Source organism: Nicotiana tabacum, chromosome 15, assembly GCF_000715075.1.
Source record: "Nicotiana tabacum cultivar K326 chromosome 15, ASM71507v2, whole genome shotgun sequence".
NCBI classification, from domain to species: Eukaryota; Viridiplantae; Streptophyta; class Magnoliopsida; order Solanales; family Solanaceae; genus Nicotiana; species Nicotiana tabacum.
This window is the reverse complement of record NC_134094.1, coordinates 38,570,992-38,598,460: the sequence shown is the minus strand read 5'-3', so window position 1 is coordinate 38,598,460 and position 27,469 is coordinate 38,570,992.

Below are 27,469 nucleotides of genomic sequence, written 5' to 3'. Positions count from 1 at the left end.
AAATAATGCATCACAGACGAAAACACGAAATATTATGACACGGAACAAGGTAATAAAATACAAGTGAAGTAATAGAAAAGTATCAACAAGAGTCACCACCGAGATACCGCCTCGTAGTCTTAAATCACAAATCATTTCACAATCTTTCTTTATATCACCGCGGGAGTCTTGCATTTAGTTTTGAAAATCATTTTTCCAAAATAGCTTCCCGTGTTTTAGCGCACCTTATCACACCGCATGGCTTCAAGTAGTTCCCCTAGTAGCAGCACATGTTTCAAGCCCACCTTATCTCACCACATGCATTTCAACGCCAAAATCTTATACCACCGCATGCGTATCAATATCACAACATATCACAATTTCTCACCTCAAGTGCCCAATATCATTACTTGCCAAGAAATCAACAACAATAGTATTTTCACAACAAATAGCCCATGACTCAACCACAATATGCACAAAAGTCTCAACAATAACAACCAGAAATGAGTAACTCGACAAGAATAGTATTTCACACTTTCTAACCCTGCCGCAATATGAATCACGACCTTTATAACTCAATACCAATTTCAACAACAAGATATTTTAAGAATAACAACTTCAAACAAAGAACTCACAGTTAAATATTGAATAAGGAAGGGTGGAAACAAAAACTTATACTAAACATGTAGAGCAATTAACAAGTAAGAGATACGACAAGTAGAGCATGTGATGATAGCCTAGTGATGAGGAATATAACATGTTAAGGTAACTTAATTAAGGCATGAAAGTAGTCTACATAGCTAAAATCGATAAATTTCTACATTTAGCCAGTGTACAGACTCGTCACCTTGTGTACACGGCTTTCACACCACAACGGTACCTAGTAAGTGCCAAGCCTACCTTAGTAGAGTAGTGACGAGGTCAGGTCAAGGCCCTTCTGAAATAAATAAAAAACTGAACGAGTAATTAACAGTATAATAATAATAACAATAGAAATAAAACAAATAATGCTAAGAAGTATACTAAGATTGGCTACACTGAACAAGATAAATAATGCATCACGGAAGAAAACACGAAATGTTATAACACGGAACAAGGTAACAAAACAAAAGTGATGTAATAGAAAAGTATCAACAAGAATCACTACCGAGGTACCACCTCGTAGTCTCAAATCACATATCATTTCACAATCTTTCCTTATATCACCGTGTTGAATTTAGTTTTGAAAATCATTTTTCCAACATAGCTTCTTGCGTTTTAGCCCACCTTATCACACTGTGTGGCTTCAAGTAGTTCCCCTAGTAGCAACACGCGTATCAAGCCCACCTTATCTCACCGCATGTATTTCAACCCCAAAACCTTATATCACCGCATGCGTATCAATATCACAGTACATCACAATTGGCACCTCAAGTGCCCAATATCATAACTTGCCAAGAAATCAACAAAAATATGTAAGCACGTAATTTTTGACCCGTCATATTTTTGAGATATTTTAATTGTTTAAAATATTTATTTAACTTTACTTTAATTTTATGGAGTTTCAGTCGATTTGTTTTTTTTACTTCAAATTACAATTTAAAAACACAAAAATATTTTCATTTTTATTGAGATCATTAGTCCTTTTGTAGTGAAATTATTCTAATTTTACTACCATTTTAATCAACTTTTTCTTTACTTTTATTTTCATATAATCTTCGAAAAATACCAAAAAGAAGAAGAGTTCATATCATAATACATATTTTTATTTTAGTTAATTAGGATTGGTTCTTATAGTATATATTTTTTACTCTTTTAGAAAGAAAAAATTAATGTCTTGGGCTAGACATTTCCTTGATTTGTTTGATTTAGAAGTCCAAAAAGAAAATCTGCTCTCCCAGCCCAGTTCCAACGGCCCAAACCCGCCTGACCCATCTGCCCTACCCGATCCAGTGATTTTTAATCTTGGCCATCCAATATCTCCTCATCCAATGGCCCATATCCTATCTACCCACAATATAAAAACATAATTAACACTAAACTCCTAATCTAGAAGGACCCTAGGAGCAGATTTGTACAACAAACGTTTGAGATTGAGAATAGAGTTTTTCACTGATTTTTGAACAGCAATATCACGGGTACTCAGAGACGGCAAACAATGGTTTATCTTTCACAAATTTACAGAGCTTTTCTAACTTTGATTTCATTTATCATACCATGTGAACTCCATAGTTTCTTCCATTTTACAAAATAGAGCACCAGTGATCCTGCTACTCTATCTCTTAGTAATTGATGACTTCCTTTCCATTGTAATACCACTCTTCTTCTTCCGTATCACTCTTCTATTAAACCACCAGTTCCATCGCCCCTCACCCGAGAGCTAAACAAAACAGACGCGTTCGCGAGACTATCAGCCGAGGTCAGTGGTTGGTTTTTCGTTCGGGGTCACTGGCCGTGATTCCGGTCCTAAGTTCATTGTTCTCATTGATGTCCCTGTTCGCTTCTCAAATATCAGATCGAGCATCACTATTTCTGAGATCAATTTTAATCATAACAGAAGTGGAATCTCAGATTTACTCTGAGGTCCAATCTTTTACTACTTTGCTATTCCATTTCTGATAATGCTGCTTGTTTGCCTCTTATGCTTTTCTATTTATTATGAGAACTTTTTATATTTAATGTGATGAATGTGTCTGACTACTTATCCTTTGATTATTAGTTTAATATATCAAAGTAGCAAAGTCAGTTGTTGGGATTGATTAGAGAAAGTTGTTTGATTGAATTGATTTAGGAAAACCTGTATAATTGGTGTTGAGCTCGTACAGATTAGGTAAGGAAACAATTGGGTCATGTGAGTTGGCTTTAAAAATGTGAAGGAAATTGAGCTTAAATGATCTTGGTGCTTTTATTTTATTTATTTATTAATTAAATCGCTAGTAGCATGCTTAAGCCGACCACATTTGGATAGGCAAGCTTAGGACATTTTTAGTTTTTGAAGGCGAGAGGTTGTTCCTTTTAGTTAATTATGTTATCCGGGGAATGCTCCGAAGAATCTGTAAATATTTAATCCGGGAGAATGCCCCGTGGTATTATGTAATTGGAGGCCATGATATACGACACTGAGGAAGCTTAGTATAGGATAATTTAGAACTTTAATTTTCTTTTCTTTTAATTTTCTTTTATTTAGGTGGGGACCACCTCGAACCTCTTTTGTGTTTTTTTCTTTTTGTGTGTTTAGCTTCAATTCGAGTATTTTTAAAAGCCAACTAGATCATGTATGCAACCGTGACTTTCACGGGACTTGGGGAATGCCTAACACCTTTTCCCCGAGTCAAATGAACCCCCTTACTTGGAATCTTTGGTGCAGTCAGTTTTGGAGTCTAAATGTGTTTTAACGAGAAAAATCATTTTTTTTAAACGGTGGCTTGACACAGCGAAACCAAATGTAAGTGGCGACTCTGAAAATCCTTTGAAACACAAACTTTGTCACTTTCAAATTGAAAACCCTTTTGAGCTTCAAAAATCATTTTATATCTCTTAAAGAGGGTTAAAGGTGAAAAAAGGGGTGTGACAACTTTGGCGACTCTGCTGGGGAGTTGCAGGTTCGAGCTGATACTGTGATCTTGTTGGCTTTTTAGAATATTCGGTTGAGGTTTCTATGTTCTTTATTTGTTTTGTTTGATTTGTATTTTGTTTATTTTGTTTTATTTTATTTGCTAGTTGTTTATGTATTTACATTTTTTTCTTTATGTGTTACTGCTTTATAACTGTCATCATTTGCATTACCCGGTCAATTCTTTCTGCAATAAGTCTCGTAGTATGCGTCGCGTATACGAACTCTTTATTGAGTCACCCTTATTTTAGGAGGGGGGCCGTCAGACGTATGGAGTAGGTGGAAAGCTTGAGCAGCCACCATCGACCATACGCTCCCCCGAATTGCCTTGTTAGTGAACCCCAAACGTAGGTCAGCCTTTAGGTCATTTTTATTTGCATAATATCATTATGACCTAGCAGGGCCCAGTGCTAGGTACCGTGTCCTTTGTAGGAAGCATGTCCAAATTGTGTCAAATGAGCCCGCTGGTCCAAAAGGACATTCAATCAACTTACATGCTAAATGTTGCATCTTTGAGGGTAGAAAGGTCATTTGGCGGACTGATGTTTGGGAAAGAAGGGTGAAAAATGAAGCAAGAGAGAATATTGAGGGTTTTGTCACTATTAGTTTCTTGCCTCGTTTTCTAAAAGAAAAACCACAAAAAGATTTTACACTTTCTCATCATTTTTTTTAAAAAAGGCAAAAAATAGTTTTTTCAAGTTAGTTGCATGTTTAAATTCTCTCCCGTATCCAATCTTTCCGAACTACGCATATCTGATTCTCGTCTTTCGGGGCATAATACGTAGGCAACTCACATAGGATCTGGTCTTCCTAGTGAGTCTTAAGTTCTTTGCTTCGGGGGTCGTAGTCAAATCTTGCATATCTAGCCACTTTTGGCCACATCGGCCTTTTTGCGAAATAGGGCTATTTTCTCAAAGTGGCTTGTTAACCCATGTCTCAGAGTCATGAGTCCACAACAAGGCATCCTCTTAGTTTAAGGTCCATTCCTGTTGAGTTTGCATGCTTAGCCATTATTTACCACATAGGCCATTTATGTAAAGCGAGTCATTTTTGTGAAGTTATTTTAGAGACCGTGATTCCTGGGAGATCAGGGGTCGTATAGGCCTTCGTGAGGTGTTTTCCATTTCTTAGAGGCCGTCCTAGCTGAGTTTACACTTCTAGACACCTTTTGTCCATGTAGACTATTTTGTAAAAATAGGCTCAATAATGTCTTGCATGCGGGAGCTTGTTTGAGAAACTTTTTATGTTTTGAGTCTGTTTTTGTGGTATTTTTTACTTTCTAGTCCTGTCTAGTAGCATTGAGGCTTTTAGGTGGTGTCAGAGTCTGTCATAGTTTAGCTGAGTTTGTCGAGCCTTTTTGTCATCGTACTTCCCATTTTGTATTTGAAAACTAAAAAAAAAAGTTTTAAATGAAAAATCCAAAAAGATTCTTGTTTTTTAGTTTACTTTGTCTATCACTTTTCTAGAACCACGCTTGGTCTGATTCATGTGGAACATGATACGTATGCAACCTACATCGGATTCGATCAAATCATTTTTGAAACTAAAAGAAAAAAGAACTAAAAAATGAAGTTGTGGGATGAGAGGAAAGAAAAGAGTGATAATGAGAAAGAAAAAGAGAGGAAATGAGCAAACCCATGAGTGTTAAAGAGGAAAGAAAAGAGGGAGGCTAGAAAAAGTAAATTGGGATGATGCCCTATGACATTCGTATCCTCGAAGTCATTATAGAACCGTTAACTATGACTAGATGCATTGCACATAATGTGAGATTTTCTTATGTTAAATGCCCTAACACTAACGTGATGACTTCACTTTGTTCCTCTTTGTTGCTTCATTATAGCAGAAGGGTGGTTGGTTTGTGGTTCTTAAACTAGTAACTCTTCCCTACAACATACAGTCGAAAGGCAATGGCAGACGATAATGGAAATGAGTTGGTTTATACTAGTGCCCAAAAGCAATTGTCTGAACGAGACACTGGGTTGGTTGAAGAGGTAAGGATGTTTAGACAACACATGACAGACATGTATCAGGCTTGGATGATTGGTAAGTCACCACCCCCGCCACCACCTAGCTTCCTAGATGCCACCCTCACCCAAGCTCTGGTCATAGTATCAGATGATCCACCATACTCTCCAGATTTTCCCGCTTATCATAGCCTTCCCAACCTCCCTAGTAGCTCCATCATTCGTCCTCCAACTACATTTCCTGAAAATAGCCCTCATGTCATATCCACTACCTCCACCATCACAACCTCTCAACAACCTCTCCTTAGATCCAACAATGGACGCCAGTTCAAACCTCATGATGCCCAATACTGCTCCCCAGAGTTGGCCCACAAGATTCCGGACTCATATAATTATATCCCTCAGAATGAGCCTCATATTGAAAATGGAAAGTCTGCAAGGATGGGAGAGCGAGATGAGATATCTAGAAAACTGAAAGGTATAGAACAATCCTTAAAGAACATGCAAGGGATGGGAAATCAGATTAACATGTCTTACAATGACTTGTGTATGTTTCCTGATATTCATCTACCCGCGTGGTTTAAAATGCCAAAGTTTAACTTGTATGACGGGCGTAGAGATCCAGTGGCCCATCTGAGGGGTTATTGTAGTGAAATTAGAAGTGTTAGCGGGAAAGATGAGCTGTTGATGGCGTATTTCAGTGAGAGCTTGAATGGGGCAGCCTTGGAATGATATACTCGTTAAGATGTCAGTAAGTGGTATGCATGGGATGACATGGCTCAAGATTTTGTTCGACACTTTCAGTACAATATAGACATTATCTCAGACCGGTCCTCCCTATCTAAGATGGAAAAGAAACCCGAGGAAAGTTTTAGGGAGTTTGGGCTTAGATGGAGGGAGCAAGCTGCTTGGGTCAGCCCCCCGATTGATGATGAAGAAATGGTTAAGCTTTTCCTACAAGCTTAGGGACCCACCTACTTTAGTCATTTGATCCCAGCTTTAGGTAAGTCTTTCAATGATGTGGTAAAAATGGGGGAGATGGTAGAAGAAGGAATCAAGTCAGGCAAAATGACGAGCTACCATGCGTTGAGAGACACTACAGAGGTTATTCAGCACGTATCTGTAGGTTTGGGCGGAAGAAAAAGAAATAGAAAAGATGTTGTTGAGCCCCGGCAATGACGAGATCTGGTAGGCCTTCTTCCTCAACACTCTCAGCCACAACATCGACCCTATGAATATCCCCGTACTCCAGATAATCCTCCCCAATGCTACTTCTCTTCAAAAAATCCCCAAAGTCATACCTCACCTTCCCAGTACTCTATCCACAACGCACCGCCATATGCTCCACATCCACCAGACCCGTAATGGCCTGCACCACCTCCACAAATGTCTTACCCGCCTTTACAAGTATATCAACCACCTACCTGCAAGTGGTTCCAACCGAGGCCAGAATACAAAATGAAAAGGCAACAACAAAAGGAAAAGTCTTTCACTCCTATTGGAGAATCATATGCCAGTCTGTTCCAAAAGTTGAGGCAATTGGACATGTTGAAGCCGATTCAGATAAAAATGTTGAACCCCCTTCCAAAGAATTTTGATTATACTCAAAGGTGTGAATATTTCTCTAATGCCCCGGGGCACAGTATAGAAAAGTGTTGGCATCTGAAAAGAGCAGTCCAGAAGCTTATTGATGCAGGTGACATTACTGTGCAAAATCTAGATACAACGGATACTAGCCAAAGTCCTTTGCCTTTTCATAATGAGACGCATATGGTGGGCATGGTTTGTATTGAAAAGGAATGTGAGAACTCTTCTGAATCTCTTGGAAGGCCACTTACCGTAAAGTTTTCAGCGCTATCAGTCTCGGTTCCAGAAGTTGATCTTAAGAACGAGGTGGCAAAAGGGACCCAAAAGCAATTTTCTGAGGTCAATGTGATGAAGATTTGTGAAGGTCCTAGTAATGTTGATGTGCGACTCAATGGCTAAGATGTCTAGCTTGAAAATTGGAAAGGCACTCCTTTCTTGGTTAGCCATGAAGGAGTCTTGGTAGTTTATTTTGTCGTCGTTTCTGTTGTCCGGGTTATTTCAGGGTTGTAATCCGGATATTGTCTTGTGGCTCAAACCCTTCTTCCTCTTATTTTGCCTAGTTCGTTTAGTTGTAGTAATTCGTCTAGTGTTATCTAGGATTGTTCTAGGGTTGTAACCCATGTCTATTTTGCTTGTTTTGTTGTTCAAACCCTTTCACCGTCTGTCTAATACAATCTCATATTTTCTGTTATTTCTAGTCAGTTTTTGTTTAGTTCTCTTTTCCTTTTATAGTTCTTTTCATGGTGACTCTACTGACATGACATGCACGTGGAATTTTCATCATGGTCTTAAAAGTTAGTCTAATCATGAAATAACGAAACAAGGTTTGAAGATGACAGGGACATTTGAGGGAAAATAAGTAAAGATTCAGACATTTTGAGATCATTTAAAGCCTGAATTATGTGAGACTGAGGCAGGCCGTTTAGGAAGTTAAGAGGACGACAAGAATTTGTTACACGAGAGTGCATCCTGGACAATTTGAATCAAGGAACTTTGAGTTCAAGTGCATCTCAAGTTACAAGATAAAGCCAAGGGAGTTTGTCCCAAACTGATGGAGGGTATCTATTGTGAAGAAGAAATCACCCATCGAGAGTTCTATACTTGACAGGGCACTAAAGAGAGATGGAAGGCATATCAGTGATATCAATGCCGAAACGGAAAAAGAAATGTTGTGTATGATCTTCATTCTTCCCCCTCAACTTACATGTGTTGTACTTGGAATTTTCAGAGATTGGGAGGCACTCTTTCAGCTACCCAAATATTTTATACCCTTCAGTACCCTTTTGAGCCAGTGCTGATTTCTTTGACCTCCCCTCTTTTGGAATCGAGTTAGAGTCATTTAAAACAATAATAATAAAAAATTCATACCCCCATAAGGTTTGTTTCAGAAAGTTTATTCCAAAAGAAAAATTCAAAAAGAAAAAAAGAGAGAAAAAGAAAAAAATAGCAACAACAAAAAGTATTCTTTTGAACTACGTTCGACCTGATTCTTATATGAACAAGATACGTAGTCAGCCTTAAGGTTCGGTCACACCAAGTCAAAAAAATCCAAAAATTCCTCACTTCAAAAGAAACTGGGGCAGAAGTTTTGTTTTCTATAAAAGACAGTTCCAAAAGTTGTAAAGTTATACCCCATTTTGTCTTAGTTTGAATTTGAGCCTTCATGCCTTTCTTTCTTTCTAACCCTATCCAAAAGCCACATTACAGTCTAAAAAAGACCTCCCAAATAATCTTTGAGAGTGCCGAGTTAGACATGCCAGGTGCATATGATATTTTTACCATGGTTAATGCTTTGTCATCTGTAGAATCAGAGGAAATAAGAAGAAAAGAACAAAATGAGAGAGTCTTATTGGTCAAAACCCTCACGGGCACCATAAGGCGACGGTGAGTTGAGAGAAAGAACAAAATGAGAGAGGCTTGATAGTGAAAATCCTTCAGAGCACTACAAGTCGACTGAGGATCGTGAATTAGATAGGACAATTGGAGCATTGAAGCCTAGTTTCACAGCTTAGAGGTATGACAATAATGGAAGATTAGACTTGCTTGACATATCAGGCCACTTAATCCAAGATGCACGTCATGGACATTAGAGTTGGTGTCACATCAGATAAGTTTCTACTTGATAATTTTCTTGTAAGGTATCATCTCTTTCCATTGTGCCCTTACTTTGTTCCTCTTACTTTGTTTAAATCCTCTTTTTGAGTCTGTTTCGTCAGAACAAGTGAGAAATGACTTCAAAATTTGCTACCAGCTTTCCAATTGCACAAAGCAGAGTCTGGCTAGTACATCAAAGTGGCATAAGTCAGAAAAAGTAGTATGCACACTGAGTTGGTGACAATTGACGTGCTTTGGTATTCATATGAAATGCAAAGGTTCGGTAAATATCAATTCATGAGCACAATGCAAAAGATAAAGGGTATATGGCTCGAATAGATCAGAGGTATTTTTTGTGGTAAGGTTTGACAGAAAAGTGGTTAGCCAATAACAAGCAGGGTCTTCCAAATTGAAATCAAAGTTATCATGGCAAGTGACGAAGCAATCGCCCTCAAGATCAAGGCCACAAACCAACCACCATATTTTAAACTCACAAGTTTTCTTTGTTTGAAACAGGGATGAAGACTATGTCCAAATCAAAGCTTGGAAGCTTGAATTTTTCAGGTGTCATGCCCAAATTTTGTCAGCACAAAGGTTGTTGGAGAAGGTTTTTACCTGCTAGACATTCCCCTAGTTGAGAAGATCATACCTCCTAGGCATTCTCCCCAGTCGGAAGAGTTTTTTCTTTTTTCTTTAAGTTCAGGGGTCCCGCCTGGAGAATGGGGTCAGTTGTTAGTTTCCTTCAGTTTTCAATCTCTAGTTTTCCTTAAGTTCAGGGGTTCCGCCTGGAGAATAGGGTCAATTCTAGTTTTCTTAAGTTGTTAGTCTTTAGTTTTTCTTGAGTTCAGGGATCCTGCCTAGAGAATAGGGTCAATTGTTAGTTTCCTTAAGTTTTCAATCTCTAGTTTTTCTTAAGTTCAGGGGTCCCGCCTGGAGAATATGGTCAGATTTTAGTTTCCTTAAGTTATTAATCTTTGTATTTCTTTAAGTTCAGGGGGCCCACCTGGAGAATAAGGTCAGTTTTTAGTTTCCTTAAGTTTTTAGTCTTTAGTTTTTCTTAAGTTCAGGGGTCCCGCCTAGAGAATAGGGTCAGTTTTTAGTTTCCTTAAGTTGTTGGTCTTAAGTTTTTCTCAAATTTCAGGGGTCCCGCCTGGAGAATAGGGTCAGTTTTTAGTTTCCTTAAGTTGTTAATCTTTAGCATTCCTTTAGTTCAGAGGTCCCATCTGGAAAATAGGGTTATTTTTTAATTTCTTTAAGTTGTTAATCTATAGCATTCCTTTAGTTCAAGGGTCCCGCCTAGAGAATAGGGTCAGTGTTTAGTTTTCTTATGTTGTTAGTCCTTAGTTTTCCTTAAGTTCAAGGGTCCCGCCTGGAGAATAAGGTCAATTTTAGTTTCCTTAAGTTGTTAGTCTTTAGTTTTCCTTGAGTTCAGGGGTCCCGCCTAGAGAATAGGGTCAGTTTTTAGTTTTCTTAAGTTGTTGGTATTTAGTTTTTCTCAAAGTTCAGGGGTCTCGCCTGGAGAATAGGGTCAACTTTTAGTTTTCTTAAGTTGTGAATTTTAGTTTTCCTTTAGTTCAGAGGTCCCGCCTATAGAATAGGGTCAATTTTAGTTTTCTTAAGTTATTAATCTTTGGCTTTCTTTAAGTTCAGGGATCCCGCCTGGAGAATAGAGTCAGTTTTTAGTTTCCTTAAGTTGCTAGTCTTTAGTTTTTCTTGAGTTCAGGGGTCCCGCCTGAAGAATATGGTCAGTTTTTAATTTTCTTAAGTTGTTAATCTTTAGTTTTTCTTGAGTTCAGGGGTCCTGCCTGGAGAATAGGGTCAATTTTAAGTTTAGTCAAGCTCAGTTTATAGTTTTTCTTAAGCTCAATCTCACAGGAGACGCACATCCTAGTCGAGTATTTAGTTTTACTCTCATCATTGCATCCTTCATCAATAGCATAGGTGATTTACAGTTTTGCTAACAACTCACAAATCTTCCTGATGTAAACTGGGATAGAAATTGTTTTTCGTTTTGTTTGTTTTGATTGCAGGCACCCACCTGGAGAACGAGGTCAATATTTTAGAAATTAGTTTTAAGTTCAAATCAGAGAAGCACCAGTAGCCCGCCTGAAGAACAGGGTCAACTTTCAGTTTTCAAGTTCAAGTGAGAAGTATCAGGAGCCCGCCTGAAGAACAAGGTCAACTTTCAGTTTTCAAGTTCAAGTCAGAGAGGCACTAGGAGCCCGCCTGAAGAACATGGTCAACTTTTAGTTTTCAGGATTCAAGTCAGAGATAACATGATCCCGCCTAAAGAATATTTTTTGTTTTTTTGACAATCCACTAGGCAAGTGCCTAGGGCTGGTTTTATATAAATATAAATCCCAAAAAACAACAAAGAATATCAGGAGGTCTTACATGATGAAATAGATAAATTTTGACAAATACATAGATCGTATTATCAATTTTGGGCTTATGATGCCCAAAATGGATATTACATTGTGATCTAGTATAGAAATAGAATATAAACATAAAACATGTAAAAATACTAGAGTATTACAAATGTATCCATTTTCTTTATTTGCGCGCACTTGTTTGGCATTATGACCCGTCGTGATATAATTCACAGCACTTGTGTATTCCATATCCACCGCTAACAGATCCCTCATGTGATAGAATCTGCATTCTATTGGTGTTGCAATATGTTGTCTCGAACTATGGCCATCATCTTTTCAGCACTACCGAGCAGTAGATGCTAAAACTGGACAAGAAATTATACCAGTTGAGAAACAATCTGCTGTGGTGCCTCAACAGGTACAAACAACTAATCAATTTGCAATATTGGAGGTGGATAACAGTGAAGCTAATGAGAATAATCAGTTGGTTTTGGTTGAGGAGAATTCAAGGCAAGGAGACATTTCTAATCCTAAGGCAACTGCAACTTTAAATCCTGCAGCACCAACATTTAATCCAAAAATCTCCAGTACTCGACAAACAAAATAATGTAGTAGTGTGAATTCAAATATAGCATGGAAAAGTCTTAATTCAGTAGTCCCAAATACTAGTCCCAGCCTAGAAAGGATTAACAATAAAAAGGAGCGTGAAGAGATGAGAAACAAGGAGAAAAGAGTACAGGATCAGCAGAGTAAGGAAACAACTGCACAATGGGTACAAAGAGCTTTCAATGGGAATTTAGTTGGAACTAATACAACTTGCCAAGATGTTCCATCTCAGGACACTAGATTTGAAGGAGAACTGGCCAAAAATATTGACAAGGACGACATTGTTGATGCAGACTTTGAAAAATTCAAAAGCAATAAAAAAGTCAATTGGAAAGGTGGCAAATTATGGGCTAATCAGATTGAAGAAGACTCAGAGGAGGGGGAAATTCCTGATGAGATGCAAAGTGAAGAGTAAATTGGAGGTGATGCAGTTGATGAAGAAAACCAAAATGTAAATTGGATTGCCAATGCAAAGCAGACTACTGAGGAGAAGAGTTTAGTAAATTTCAAAGAACTGAATTCTAACAAGGTTGATCTGATCAATGTTGAAGAAAATAAGGCAGAAGCAATAATTGATAAAGGAGTAGATATCAACTGTGGCCATCATCTTTGTCTCGAACTGTGGACATTTTGATGGTTCCTAAAGGTTTGTATGGTGATTTTAAAATCAAGTAATTTTTTTTTAAAGTTCAAATCAGAAGTAGCACGAGCCCGCCTGAAGAACAAGGTTTGCAATCTCAAGTCTACTCCAAGTTCAAGATTATTTCAAGTGCACGCAGCAGGATGCCCGCCTGAAGAATAAAGTCAACTTTATATTTTCTTCAAGTTCAAGTCAGCAGGATGCCCACCTGAAGAATATGGTTGATTTTTAGTTTCATATTGAAGATTCAAGTAGAGATTCAAGGAAGATTCGAGACAAGAAGTAGATAAGATATTGTAATTTTCTTTTATTTTTGCTGTAATTTTTGCGATTATTTTTTATGTAATGGCAGGGACCGCGATCCGGAGCCTTGAACGGTACCTCACTCGACTCTCTCATCTTCTCCACAAACTCCATCACTTCATGTATTTCTGAACTATACGTGGCCTGATTCCTTTACAGCCAAGGATATGTAGGCAGCTCAGAGATCGAGGCTCGGTCACAATCTTTTGTCCATCTTTGTTTTGTTTTGTTTTGAATAAGTGTCAGGTCAGAAATCAATTACTTCGCTTACTTGATTCTTTGCTCAAAAACACTTCGTATTTTCAAGCAAAGAGGGGCATCTGTAAGCACGTAATTTTTGACCAGTCACGTTTTTGAGCTATTTTTATTGTTTAAAATATTTATTTAACTTAACTTTAACTTTAAGGAGTTTTAGTCGATTTTTTTTACTTCAAATTACAATTTTAAAATACAAAAATATTTTCATTTTTATTGAGATCATTAGTCCTTTTGTAGTGATATTATTCTAATTTTACTACCATTTTAATCAACTTTTTCTTTACTTTTATTTTCATATAATCTTCGAAAAATACCAAAAAAAATGAGTTCATATTATAATACATATTTATATTTTAGTTAATTAGGATTGGTTCTTATAGTATATATTTTTTACTCTTATAGAAGGGAAAACTTAATGTCTTGGGCTAGTCATTTCCTTGATTTGTTTGATATAGAAGTCCCAAAAGGAAATCTGCTCTCCCAGCCCAGTTCCAACGGCCCAAACCCACCTGACCCATCTGCTCTACCCGATCCAGTGAGTTTTAATCTTGGCCATCCAATATATCCTCATCCAATGGCCCATATCCTATCTGCCCACAATATAAAAACATAATTAACACCAAACCCCCTAATCAAGAAGGACCCTAGGAACAACTTTATACAGCAAACGTTTGAGATTGAGAATGGAGTTTTTCACTAATTTTTGAACAGCAATATCACGGGTACTCAGAGACGGCAAACACTGGTTTATCTTTCACAAATTTACAGAGCTTTTCTAACTTTGATTTCATTTATCATACCATGTGAACTACATAGTTTCTTCCATTTTACAAAACAGAGCACCAGTGATCCTGCTACTCTATCTCTTAGTAATTGATGACTTCCTTTCCATTGTAATACCACTCTTCTTATTTCGTATCACTCTTCTATTAAACCACCAGTTCCATCGCACCTCACCTGAGAGCTAAACAAAATAGACGAGTTCGTGAGGCTATCAGCCGAGGTCACCGGTTGGTTTTTCGTTCGGGGTCGCTGGCTGTGATTTCGTTCCTAAGTTCATTGTTCTCATTGCTGTCCCTGTTCTCTTCTCAAATATCAGATCGAGCATCACTATTTCTGAGATCAATTTTAATCATAACAGAAGTGGAATCTCGGATTTACTCTGAGGTCCAATCTTTTACTACTTTCCTATTCCATTTCTGATAATGCTGCTTGTTTGCCTCTTATGCTTTTCTGTTTAATATGAGAACTTTTTATATTTAATGTGATGAATGTGTCTGATTACCTATCCTTTGATTATTAGTTTAATATATCGAAGTAGCAAAGTTAGTTGTTGGGATTGATTAGAGAAAGTTATTTGATTGAATTGATTTAGGAAAACCTGTATAATTGGTGTTGAGCTCGTACAGATTAGGTAAGGAAACAATTGGGTCATGGGAGTTGGCTTTAAAAATGTGAAGGAAATTGAGCTTAAATGATCTTGGTGCTTTTATTTTACTTATTTATTAATTAAATCGCTAGTAGTATGCTTAGGCCGACCACACTTGGGTAGGCAAGCTTAGGACATTTTTAGTTTTTGGAGGTGAGAGGTTGTCCCTTTTAGTTAATTATGTTATCCGAGGAATGCTCCGAAGAATCTGTAAATATTTTATCCGGGGGAATGCCCCGTGGTATCATGTAATTGGAGGCCATGATATACGACACTGAGAAAGCTTAGTATAGGATAATTTAGAACTTTAATTTTCTTTTCTTTTAATTTTTTTTCATTTAGGTGGGGATCACCTCGAACCTCTTTTGTGTTTTTTTCCCTCTTGTGTGTTTAGCCTCAATTCGAGTATTTTTAAAAGCCAACTAGATCATGTATGCAACCGTGACTTTCACGGGACTTGGGGAATGACTAACACCTTCTTTCCGAGTGAAATGAACCCCCTTACTTGGAATCTTTAGTACAGTCAGTTTAAAAGTCTAAATGTGTTTTAAAGAGAAAATCATTTTTTCAATCGGTGACTTGACACAGCGAAACCAAATGTCAAGTGGCGACTCTGAAAATCCTTTGAAACACAAACTTTGTTGCTTTCAATTGAAAACCCTTTTGAGTTTCAAAAATCACTTTATATCTTTTAAAGGGGGTTAAAGGTGAAAAGGGGGTGTGACACAATAGTGTTTTCACAATAAATATCCCATGACTCAACCACAATATGCACAAGAGTCTCAACAATAACAACCAGAAATGAGTTACTCGACAAGAGTAGTATTTCACACTTTATAACCCTGCCGCAATATGAATCACGACCCTTATAACTCAATACTAATTTCAACAACCAGATATTTCAAGCACAACAACTTCAAACAAAGAACTCACGTTTAAATATTGAATAAGGAAGGGAGGAAACAAAAACTTCAACTAAACATGTAGAGTAATTAACAAGTAAGAGATACGACAAGTAGAGCATGTGAGGATAGCCTAGTGATGAGGAATATAACATGTTAAGGTAACTCAATTAAGGCATGAATGTAGTCTACATATCTAAAACTGATAAATTTTCATATTTAGCCCGTGTACACACTCGTCACCTTGCGTACACACCTTTCACATATCATAATTTTTACAAAGCAACTCCAATCCGAAGGGGTAATTCCCCCACACAAAGTTAGGCAAGACACTTACCTCAAAATACGATAACTCAATCCACTATTATGCCTTTCCCTCGATTATCCAACTCTGAACGGCTCGAATCTAGCCAAAACAATTTCATACCATAAATATAATTATAGAAAACTATTTCGAAAAATAAAATTACGATCTTTACAAAGAAATAAAAAGTCAACCTGGGCTCGTGTCTCGAAAACCGACCAAAATTACAAAATTCGGACACCCGTCCGACAATGAGTCCAACCATACAAGAATTACTCAAATCCGACCTCAAATCACCTTTCAAATCCCCAAAATTTAGCCTAAGGAGTTTCACAAAATTTTTCCCAAATTTCAAACTCAAAACACTAATTAAATGACTTACGAACCTCCAGATCAACTTCCGAACACGCTCATAAGACCAAAATAACCATACGGAGCTATTAGAATAGTCAAAACTCCATTCTGGAATTATCTATTTAAAAGTCAAACAACGGTCAACTCTTTCAACTCAAAGCTCCAAGTTAGGGACTATATGTCCCATTTCACTTCGAAACTCACCCGAAACCAAAACCAAACACCCCCGGCGAATCACATAACCATAATAAAATATAGAGGAGGCAATAAATACGGGATCGAGGCTAAAATACTCAAAACAACCAGCCGAGTTGTTACAACTCTTTGAACCCATGGTGGTTCCCAGTGAGTAGGTGGAATGAAAGAAATAATCAGTCATCAAAGAAAAGGGTTTTCTTTTTATGAGGAAAGAACACCGTTACTCTAAAACTTACAAACAAAATTCCATGATTCGGGGAATGCGGGAACCGCGGCCTGGGTGATGTCCCTGGTAGCTATAACAACGAATCGTTCCATCCACCCTCGATCGTTGTCATCATCAACATTGGTGAGAAGGACATGGTGACCACGCTTGCTGAGGTTTAGCACTCCCCCACAGAAAAGTTTGGATGAGTAAAGGTTCATTATGTACGTAAGAGTTAGGATTTCCCCGGTCTCAGAGCACAACTGATGAAGACAAGCCACCTTACGCCATATAGATGGGCCTACTTATGCCAAGAATACCTGGTACCGGTGATAGAACTCCAAGATTATTGGGTCAAGTCCTTCACCTGACCCCAAGGTGGAGGGACTCAAAGTGAAGGGGTATGTGTAGACATACATGAACCCTGCTTTGGAGTAGGTAACCCGTTCTACCCTATCAGGGGTGAAGATTCTGATGTTGTTGCAGTTACAGTACTCCTTCACAACAGGGATGCTAGAAGGATGAATGAAGGAGAGGTACCTACAAACAGGCCAAAACCTGCCACTTGTGTAATTTGCAGGTGCTTTTTGCTCATAGAGATCAGATGTGGTGCTAAGATGAAGGGGTATGATGGTGTTTACGGTTGGAGGTTCGGATTCGATATCAACCTTTTCGGTTTTGTTTTTCTTTGGGCCTCCACCGATGAGAAGGCCAGCATTTTCGAATATCAATATAAGAAGACATGGTGGTAAAAGATCTTTGGAGAAGTTCTTATTGAGAAAGTTGAGTATTGTAGAAACATTCTAAGGAGATTCAGAGAAGAAGAAAGAGTTGTGAAAATATTGAAAGTAAAGAGTAAAAAGGATGAGTAGTGGATAGTAAAGAGTAAAAATATTGAAAGTCAAGGGGAAACACATGTTCGAGGTATTGAATGCGAGAAGACGTGCGTCCCTTCATGTGTCAGAGACCGTTCAGGAACCTTCCCGCCAAGAAAAGAATTCTTATCTACTTTCTGGTAACACTAAGTTGCATAACCAAAAAGTAGGGGGACTATCTGTATGGGGTGAAATTGGTTGATAACTGGTGGTCGAATGGTGAGGTGACACGTGGAACCGAAGACAGGTAAAAAGTAAGTCAGAAAATAACTGGCACCGGGTGCGAAGTTTGTGGCCGGTGGATCCTGAAGGAAGTACAACCGACAATAAATATTCAAAGATTTGACATCGAATAGCATTTAATAAGTAGTCTGACAGAGAATATCAGTATTCAAAGCCAACCGTTATGCACCCATCAATGACGATTTTATTCTCATTCAAGAGGAGCTTGATTTTAGGATCTTGTCTCCAAAATAGGGCTATAAATAGCAGGATTTACAACCATTGGAGGCACATGGAATATTTTGTACACAAAAAGCTATAATCTACAATTATATTACGCTCAATTTTAACATTTGTACATTGCATCCGCTCTTGTTATCGGAAAGGCTAAGTCTTTAGTCAGGCTTGTTATCTCCTTTGATTTCAGTCGCAAATTTTATTTTCGTAGCTATTTATTTATCGTTTTTGGATCAAATCGATTCGCTTATCTATAAACCACGCTATAAATTCAACTGTAACGTTTTATGGGTAAGCAATTAATATAGTTTTTATGACTTCAATTAGTGTTGTAGTGGAAAAAAGGTACGCTAACCTCGGGCAAAGTAATTTATGTAGTATTCCATACTGGATAACTCGATATTTGGCATGAAACGGGTTAAGACGACAAATTTAAAAGAAAGCGAACATTAAATTTTACTTAAATTATGTACTTTTAGTTTTATACTCATAGATGTATTATTGTCATGTCACGACCCAAAATGCCACCTTAAGGATCGTGATGGCACCTAGTCTTTAAGAATATGTAGGCCTATCATACAACAACATCGGACAGAATATAATATCGTAATATTAAATAAAACTAAGGAAATGCCCAAAATATATCCAATATGGTAATACAACAATTTGAATCCCAAAACCCGGTAATACGAAGTTATAAACTCTACAAGGAGTATATAATAAGTCTAAAAATGTACATCACTATTTGGACTACATAAATAGTAATAAAGAGCAGAAGGTGACTCCGAGGCTTGCAAGCAGAACAACAAGTATATCTTGAAGTCTCCACAAATCTGGCTCGACTCTCTAGCGACCAACACGATCCGAGGTACCTAGATCTGCATAAAAATGTGCAGAAGACACCACAATTGGTACCCAATTTGATAAATCCCTTATCAAACAACTTCTGAAGTTGTTCCTTTAATTCATTCAACTTTATTGGTGCCCATGCGATATGGTGGAAAAGATATGGGTCGGGTGCCCGACACCAAGTCAATACAAAAAACAATATCCCTATCGGGTGGCATGCCCGGTAAGTCTGCTGGAAACACATCTGGAAACTCTCCCACTACTGGAACTGACTCAATGGTAGGAGTATCACTATTAACATCCCTCATAAAGGCTAAGTATGCCAAGCACCCCTTCTTAACTATCTGTTATGCCTTTAGAAAAGACACCACCCTACTAGGAACATGACCCAATGAACCTCTCTACTCCAACCTTGGCAACCTCGGCATAGCCAAAGTCATAGTCTTAGCATGATAATCAAGAATAGCATGACATGATGACAACCAACCTATTCCCAAAATCACATCAAAATCCACCATCTGGAGTAACAGAAGGACAACTCTACTCTCATAACCCCCAATAGTGACCAAACAAGAACGATAGACATAGTCTATCACAATAGGATCCCCCACAGGCATAGACATGTAAATATAGGTACTCAAAGAATCATGAGACATATCCAAATATAAAGAAAAATAAGATTACATATATGAATAAGTAGAACTCGAATCAAATAAAATCGATGCATCTCTATGACAAACCGGAACAATACATGTGATGATAGCATCTGATGCAACGACCTCAGTCCTACTAGGGAAAGCATAACAACCAAACTGGCCTCCCCTATAGGATGTCCTTTACCCACCAGTCTTGCACCCCTAGTTGGTTGTACATGTGGAGAAGCAGCTTGAGTAGAAACCATAGCCTGAGTACCCACCCCTCCTAAGTCTGGGACAATCCCTCACCATGTGCCCAGTATCACCACTCGAAAGAACCTATATGCGAGCGTGGCTGCTGGTACGGAGTCTGACCCGGACGACCGGGATAATAGCTATAGGAACCCCTGTGTAGAAAGTGCATTGGAGGATGGCTGTCCAAAATGAGTACTCTGAGGTCCCTGATAACTGGAGCACTACGGGTAACCTAAAGTGTAGGCTAAACTGGTCGACTGATATAACCTCTGCCATGACGAGATGAAACTGTAGAGTGAGAACAGCTAAATCCTCCAAAATCTCGAGGCCTCTTGGCCTCTCTATCCCCTCTCTCCTGGTCGCATATACTATCATGACCCATGCCGCAAGGCCGCGATGAACATATGGTACCTTACTCAACCGAGTATCAATGTAACGTATCTTTCTTATCATACAATCAAGGGTAAATGAGCCGGAAAGGCCGTCATGAGATAACCAGGAAAATATATAAGGGAATACTCGACATAGGACAACCTAACATGATATACAAGCTTATACATGTGACATATGAGCCTATATGGCCGACATGATCATTTGTACACTCAAAACATAGGCCGAGAAGGCCATACAAGTATCTATATACATGACATCTTTCTACAAACCTCTAAGAGAACATAAATGTCATAAAGGTCGGGACATGGCCCCGCCATACCAATCATTACATGTCCAAAGCATACTGACCAAATAGGCAACTCCGGAGCAAGTGGAGTGCGCCAACACCTTCCGCTGAGCTGGTAGCCTAATAGGAGGACTGTCAACCTGTCTATCGGGACCTGTGGATATGAAACAAGTGACCCTAAGCAAAAAGGACGTCAGTACAAATAAAGTACTGAGTATGTAAGGTAGGAAACATAAATAAGAACCATAATGTAAAGAGATAAAATAGATATAACCTGTAACATCTGAGGGCTACTGACATTATATATATATATATATATATATATATATATATATATATATATATATATATATATATATATATATATATATATATGTACACATACACACACACACACACACATAACCTTTTAAAAATATACACCTCTGTAGGCATTATCATCATCATATCGTACCCAGGCGTAATAGGCTCGGTAAAACATAACCGGCCACATAGAGCTCGGTAAAACCCAACTGATCAGTGGTTGCATAATAGGTGTCGTACCTAGCCGACTATAGTACGGCTCGGTAGAGTAAAATGGATACATATATATATAATGCATGCTGGAATCATGGAATCACGTTCTAAACCTTTTAGAGTAACGTAAGGATGTCGCACCTTCGATTAAAATTATGGACATCCACACAATAAATATGAACCTCAATAGGATTCAAGGATTATCCATACTTGCTTAGAATAACTTTATGAGGAAAGAACAACATGGACAGTCTTAGTTGCCAGGAGTAGATCCGTTATGAAATAGCATATTGATGAGTGGTGATTTTACCATTTATTTTAGTCTCCTTTCTTTAGTTTTTGTGTCCTTTAATTATTAAATGAGGTGATTTATGGTGTACATTACTAGATTTTCAAGAATAATGAGTCTTGAAGAGAATTGAAATCAAATGAAGTTGAATTAAGCAAAAGAGTTGAAGTAGTGCAAATTCCTTCAGTGCTTCTACGAGTTCGCATCTGCGAGTAGAGGGCCGCATCTACGTAATTGCCAATATTCCACTGGGATCGCATCTGCGGTTGATAATTCGCATCTATGGAGCCGCTTCTGTGCAAGAAGTACACATCTGTAGAGTCGCTTCTACGTCGACATGTCCGCATCTTCGGAGTAGGTAGTCCTCCACAAGTTTCGCTTTTGCGAATGAATGTCTGCTTTTGCGGAGCCGCACCTGCGATGATTTTTCGCAGGTGCAGCTAACGGCCTTCAGCTCTGGACTGACTTGGCATTTCACATTTTCTCTATCCCTAACCCTTTAATACACGACCTAGATCGTTGGCGAATCTTTGGCTTATTTTTCAGTCTCTTAAATAGAGAAGACAAGTTTGGGAGCTAGGAATCCTGCACACACACTTGGGTCTTGAAGATTTGGAGCTTTTGGTTGAGAATTTCTTATCCATTTATGTTCATTTCTTCATTTTCTTGCTTTGTATTTAATATCTAAATGCGCAGTATTTTTTCCAACACTTGAATCTTATTTATGGGAATATTAATAATTAAAGTGTGGCTTAAATATCTTGTCGTGCTTATGTATTGAACAGTTTTTATTTATATTAAAGTGAGTTATTGTTTCTTTAATTATTTTTATTCTTTAATGTTTCCAAAGGGATTAGCTAACCTTAGGACTTGCCTATTAACTTTGAATTAATCTCAGAAAAGGTAATTTGGGGTTGGGAAAGATTAATTAATAAGAACTTGAGGCGTTAACACTCACTTTATAGATTCTACCTAGGGATAAGATTGAACTACTTGTGGAAATAATCGGGTGCACTTAACCTCTTAATTCTTTTAGGGATAATTCAATTAGGAAGTCTTCTTAGTCTTCGAAAGAAGCTAATAAATTATTACCCGAGGTTAATTAACATAAACTAGCTCATATTTATAAAATCGTGAAATACGTTGGATATACTTGAGTGTAATTTTCCTCGTATCCATGTTTGTAGCCATTGATCATTTTACTCGCTTTCTAGGTTAGATTACATTTTCGCATTTAGACATAAATATTTTCACAATCACCTTTTAAGTGTTTGGCTTAACATAATAAGTGATAATTCTCATACATCGCCTAATCGCCTTCATATTATTCTCTGTGGGATTCGACCCCGACTCATAGTTGGGTATATACGACCGTGTCCATTTACTTTTTAGTAGTGAATTTGTACGTCATCAAAATTGGCACTGTTGCCGGAGAACAATTTGGCGCATTTAGGTTGTTTGAGAAATAAGCGTACGTGCTTTGGTCCAAACTTGTGAATATTTGTGTAATTATTTTTCTTATCTTGGTTTCTTTTCTTATTTGTTTTCTTATTTGTTCCTTGTAAATTTTCTTAGTTTTTGAAAAATGGCATCATATGATGAAAATTGGTCGGATATTAGTTGTTCATACTTTGATGACCCCTGTCTTTGTTGTGGAGGACCACACTCGTGGCAAAATTATTTAAATTCTCTCGGGGATGGATTGTGCGCACAATATCAAACCCATTAGTTAAGTATATGTGATAAGTGTAGTGGTCAAAATGGCCTTTTGGCTAATTGTGCTTTTTTGTCCTTCCCTTCCCCGAACCCCCGCTATGATGATTCTACTTTTTGTGATGATAATTATAGGGATATGAAAGTGGAAGAAATTGAGCATGGTCAAAATGGGGAGTTCAAGCTCATGATGGAATGCCTACTTGAAGGAGAAACCAAAGAGCAAAATGCCTTGGAGGAGCTTTTGAAAAATAGTCTCCAAAATGATTTGGCGCTTGAAAGGTTGAACTCACAAATGGGAGAACTGCTTGATGCTTTAGAGGTCCAAAAAGCCTCGAAAGTGAATGACAGCCAAGAACCTTCCTTAGAAGTTGAAACTGGAAATCCTTCTTTGGCACTTGATCCAAATCAAGAAGAACTCTCATGTTCTCAAAATGAGAGGCTAATGCTCATGTTGGAGGCCATTCTTGAAAATGAGGAGAAGCAAAACTTGTAACTCGAGGACTTAAAACAAGCACTAAATTGAAATGATGAGACTATCCGCTTTTTGGAAGATCAAATGAAATCATTGGTTGAGGTTCATTATGCCTACCAATTTGAGAGTGTGGAAAGAGGTAAAAAATAGTCCAACTTCGAGGAAGAAAGTGAGCTTTATTTTGAGGAATCAAGAATTGAACATCCGCCAACCGACTCCATGCTTGTTGGTGATGCTAAGAAAATAATGGAATTAGAGTCAACTGGTGTAGTTGAAAAGATGGTTGAAATTGACTCTAGTTCAGGGGAAAAAGTGGATGTCAAAATCCGGAAAATGTTGCAAGTTGGGAGTTTGATATTCAATTCCAAGCACTTTTCAACTTTAGACTTGTATGGTGATATGGGAATTGAGCCATGTGAATCCAAGTGGGAGTGCAAAGAAGAAAGACAAAATCCATACATCTTGCAATTTAAAAATTCATGAACGCAAAATGACATTCCTCAAAAGAGAGCCAAGAAATGCAAAACGAAGAAATTAAAGTTTGGCTTGATCATCTACTTACCACCCCCCGTCGATCGTGGTTACAAACTTGATTCCAAGTTGGGTGCCCATATCATATCCTCCAATTGGAGAGAAAAGTGGTAAAGTTGACTCGTGTCGTGTCATTACGTTAAATGCGGCGCTTGGTGGGAGGCAATCCATCATTTTCATAATTTTTAGTCGTTTTTTAATTTTTTTTTAAGAATAGCTTAATATATTATTTTTGACTAATCTGCCAAGTTTCATAATTTTTAGAGTTGAATTGAGTAGTTTGAGGTGTTTGAACAAGCCAAAATAGTGGCTGCCCAGATCTGTGCAGTAGAACTCAGGTGCAACTACTCCTGCGAAAAAGTTCACTCATGTGCAGAATCGCAAAAGCGTGTTAAGGGGCGCAGATGCGCATTATGCACAGAATGATCATTCTATCATAGAAGCGGCTCCGCGGAAGCGCTTCATGTGCCACATGTGCATAAGTCGGGCAAGTTTAATGAACCAAGCCCTTATTTCATTAAGCAACACTCTAACCCTTTTTCCCCAAACTCAAAACTCCTTCTCATCTCTCACATAAGGCAACTACTGCTCGAATCCTACTGCCTACACACAAGGAAATCAGGTAATCATCTTGTTCCTTCTGTCTCTTAACTTCTCTCTCTTCTTTCTCGATTTTCTTTTTCTCTCATCATCATATACTCTTCTCCATGGCAGAATTTCCATATCCCATTTTCTCTTCTTTAATCAACATGAATTTTTGGGGTGAGTGAAATTGGTTGAGTGTAGTTGTGTGTGCTGTTATTGTTGAAAATAAATTGGGGAAGTCTGAGTACCTAATTGCTTCAAAGAATCAAAAATCACTCTGTGCTCGTCATATGTTTGACAAATTGTCTGAAAGAACTTTTGTTACTATGTACCTTAAAATCATGTGGAATCAAGTCATATGTTCATGTAGTGCACTAATTTTAGAAGTCTTAAGTATGAATTTTGTGCCAAAAACATGATTTAAATCGAAAAGAGTTGGCAGATTCTAGGCTTTTGAAACTTCTAATGAACACCGTAGAAGCAGAAAAGAGTCGTACATACGGCCTTGCACCTACTATGCCTTTTCCACATGTGCGATTTCTGGTCAGCTGCAAAAGATCACAGAAGCAGAGCCACACCTGCAACGAATTTTCCGTAGGTGCGATGACTGAAAGAATTGTGCAATTCCAGTAGCTTTGCAACTGGAGCTTCCAGAGCCCTTTGGCTCGGTTCTTTGGCCTAGTTTATGTGCTTTTAATTACTTAACATAACTCTAATACCAAACTAACTTTGTTTTGATTTTTAGGTACTTTGAGCTTAAAATGGATCCGAACATGAACGAAAATGCGACACTTGATCATAAAATTGAAGAAGTGGCTGAGGATTTGAACTATAATACCAACAGATTCATGTCTTCCAATTGTCAAAATCGGTATTATGATAATCTCCTCACGAAGAAGCTCAAACTTGAGATAGGAATTGCCAATTACAAAGTGGCTGATCTCCTTTCGAATTTCCATGGATGGCTAGTTTAAAGCGGCTAGACCTGCTTCATCCCCACTCCATGCAACGCCAATGAGGAATGAGTGAAGGAATTTCACGCGAACTTAAAGCGCACACAATTCCAAAACCATGAACTTACAATAAGGGGAAAGATTGTGAAATTTGGATTTGAAGAGATAAATGATGCCTTATGGGCTTCAAAATCATCCATTCAAGCCAATGTGAAAAAGAGATACACGTGACAATGGTGATTAGCTAGTCTCAAAACTTTGTCCTACATGTAAAATAGTGAGTTGGACTAAAAATAAAAAGGGCATCAAATGTGGTGATTTCACAACTGAAGCAAAAATATGGTTGTATATCATTGCGAGCATAGTGTTTCCTTGTGGGAACGTATCTGATATCACATGTACTATGACCCTGATGATTGCTTACATCCTTGATGGCATTCCAGTGAATTTTGGTTATTACATAGTTCAGAAGCTGAAGGAGTACGTGCTTCAATGTATCTCGACACTGATATTTCCATCATTGATTATAGAGTTGTGCCAACGTGCGCAGGTTGAGGAGTGGGATGGATGTCTGTGGATACCGGCGGACAAACCCTTTCACCTATTGAGAGTGACATGAGAAGGCAGTATGCTAAAGAGCAAGAAGTGGAAGATGGAGATTGTTGTAGGTGAAGGGTCCTCCTCAAGCTACACATGCCGAGGGACCATTTGGGATGCTAAATTTCCAGCTTGCCTCCATTCACGACTTAGTGTCACAGCTCCCTAGTGGGACTTCACACTCCCAGCCTATGACTGAGTATTGTAATAGGGAAGAAATGAAGACCTACCTGGAGGCCCAAAAAATCAGGCAGACTCTCATGAAAAGTTAGCAAGTTTTGTTAAGAGGCTCGAGGAAGAATATGGAAATATGGCCAAGGCTCATGTTGCACTCCAGGAAGACTTCCAGAAGGAGATATAAAAACAAGAAGAAGGGAAAGTTCATGGTAAAGATGTGGAGAGGCATCAAGGCCATATACAAATGGGGTCAGCCAAACATGAAGATACCGGTCGAGGAAAACGATGATAGTGAAGAGTATTCCTCCTTGTCGAATGTTGATGCTGATATTGATGATACCGATGATGAGGTCGAGAGCTCTACACAGCAGAGATGAGCCTTTTCCCGTAGTCTTCTAATCTGATACAGACCTCAGGAAGACCCTAAAACTACTCTTATTTTATTTTTATATTGTGCAGTGAGGACATTGTAGTATTTTTAGTTGGGGTGACTTTAGGGAGTATACTTTATTTGTACATTTATGCTTGAATTGTACCCTTGTCGGGCTTATGCTTTTGTATGGATATTGTGCGTATTTTTGGTTATTACCTACTATTACCTGTGTAAATATAGTGTTACTTAGTACTTGCCCATTTTTGGCAAGTACCAGTCTCTGAATCAAGGAAAATCGGCTTTACTCTCCCAGATTTGGACAATATTTTGTTTGTATACGTTCATAGCAAGGATATGTGGTCCAATTCACTGAGATCTCCAACTAATTTCTGATCCTAGTCAAACTAGGGATTACCTGGTTTCTTCTCCTAATCCGATTCTAAATTGATTTTTTGCACGCTCTTCTTTCCTTGTTTATGTTCGATTGATTGTATTTCCTTATTTGTGTGTTGATTTTTATTACTATATAAACCCCCTTTCCCCATTTTCCCTCGAAGACGGAACTACTGTTATTGCTACTGCTTTCTCAAACTCACTCACTATAAACTATTCTAAGATTATACTCTTAGTCGGCTGAAAACCAAGGCCACCGGAAGTGAGCACTGCCCGAGGTTCATCTGAGACCCTTGGGAACTCTGATGCACTGAGAACCTTGGGTTTT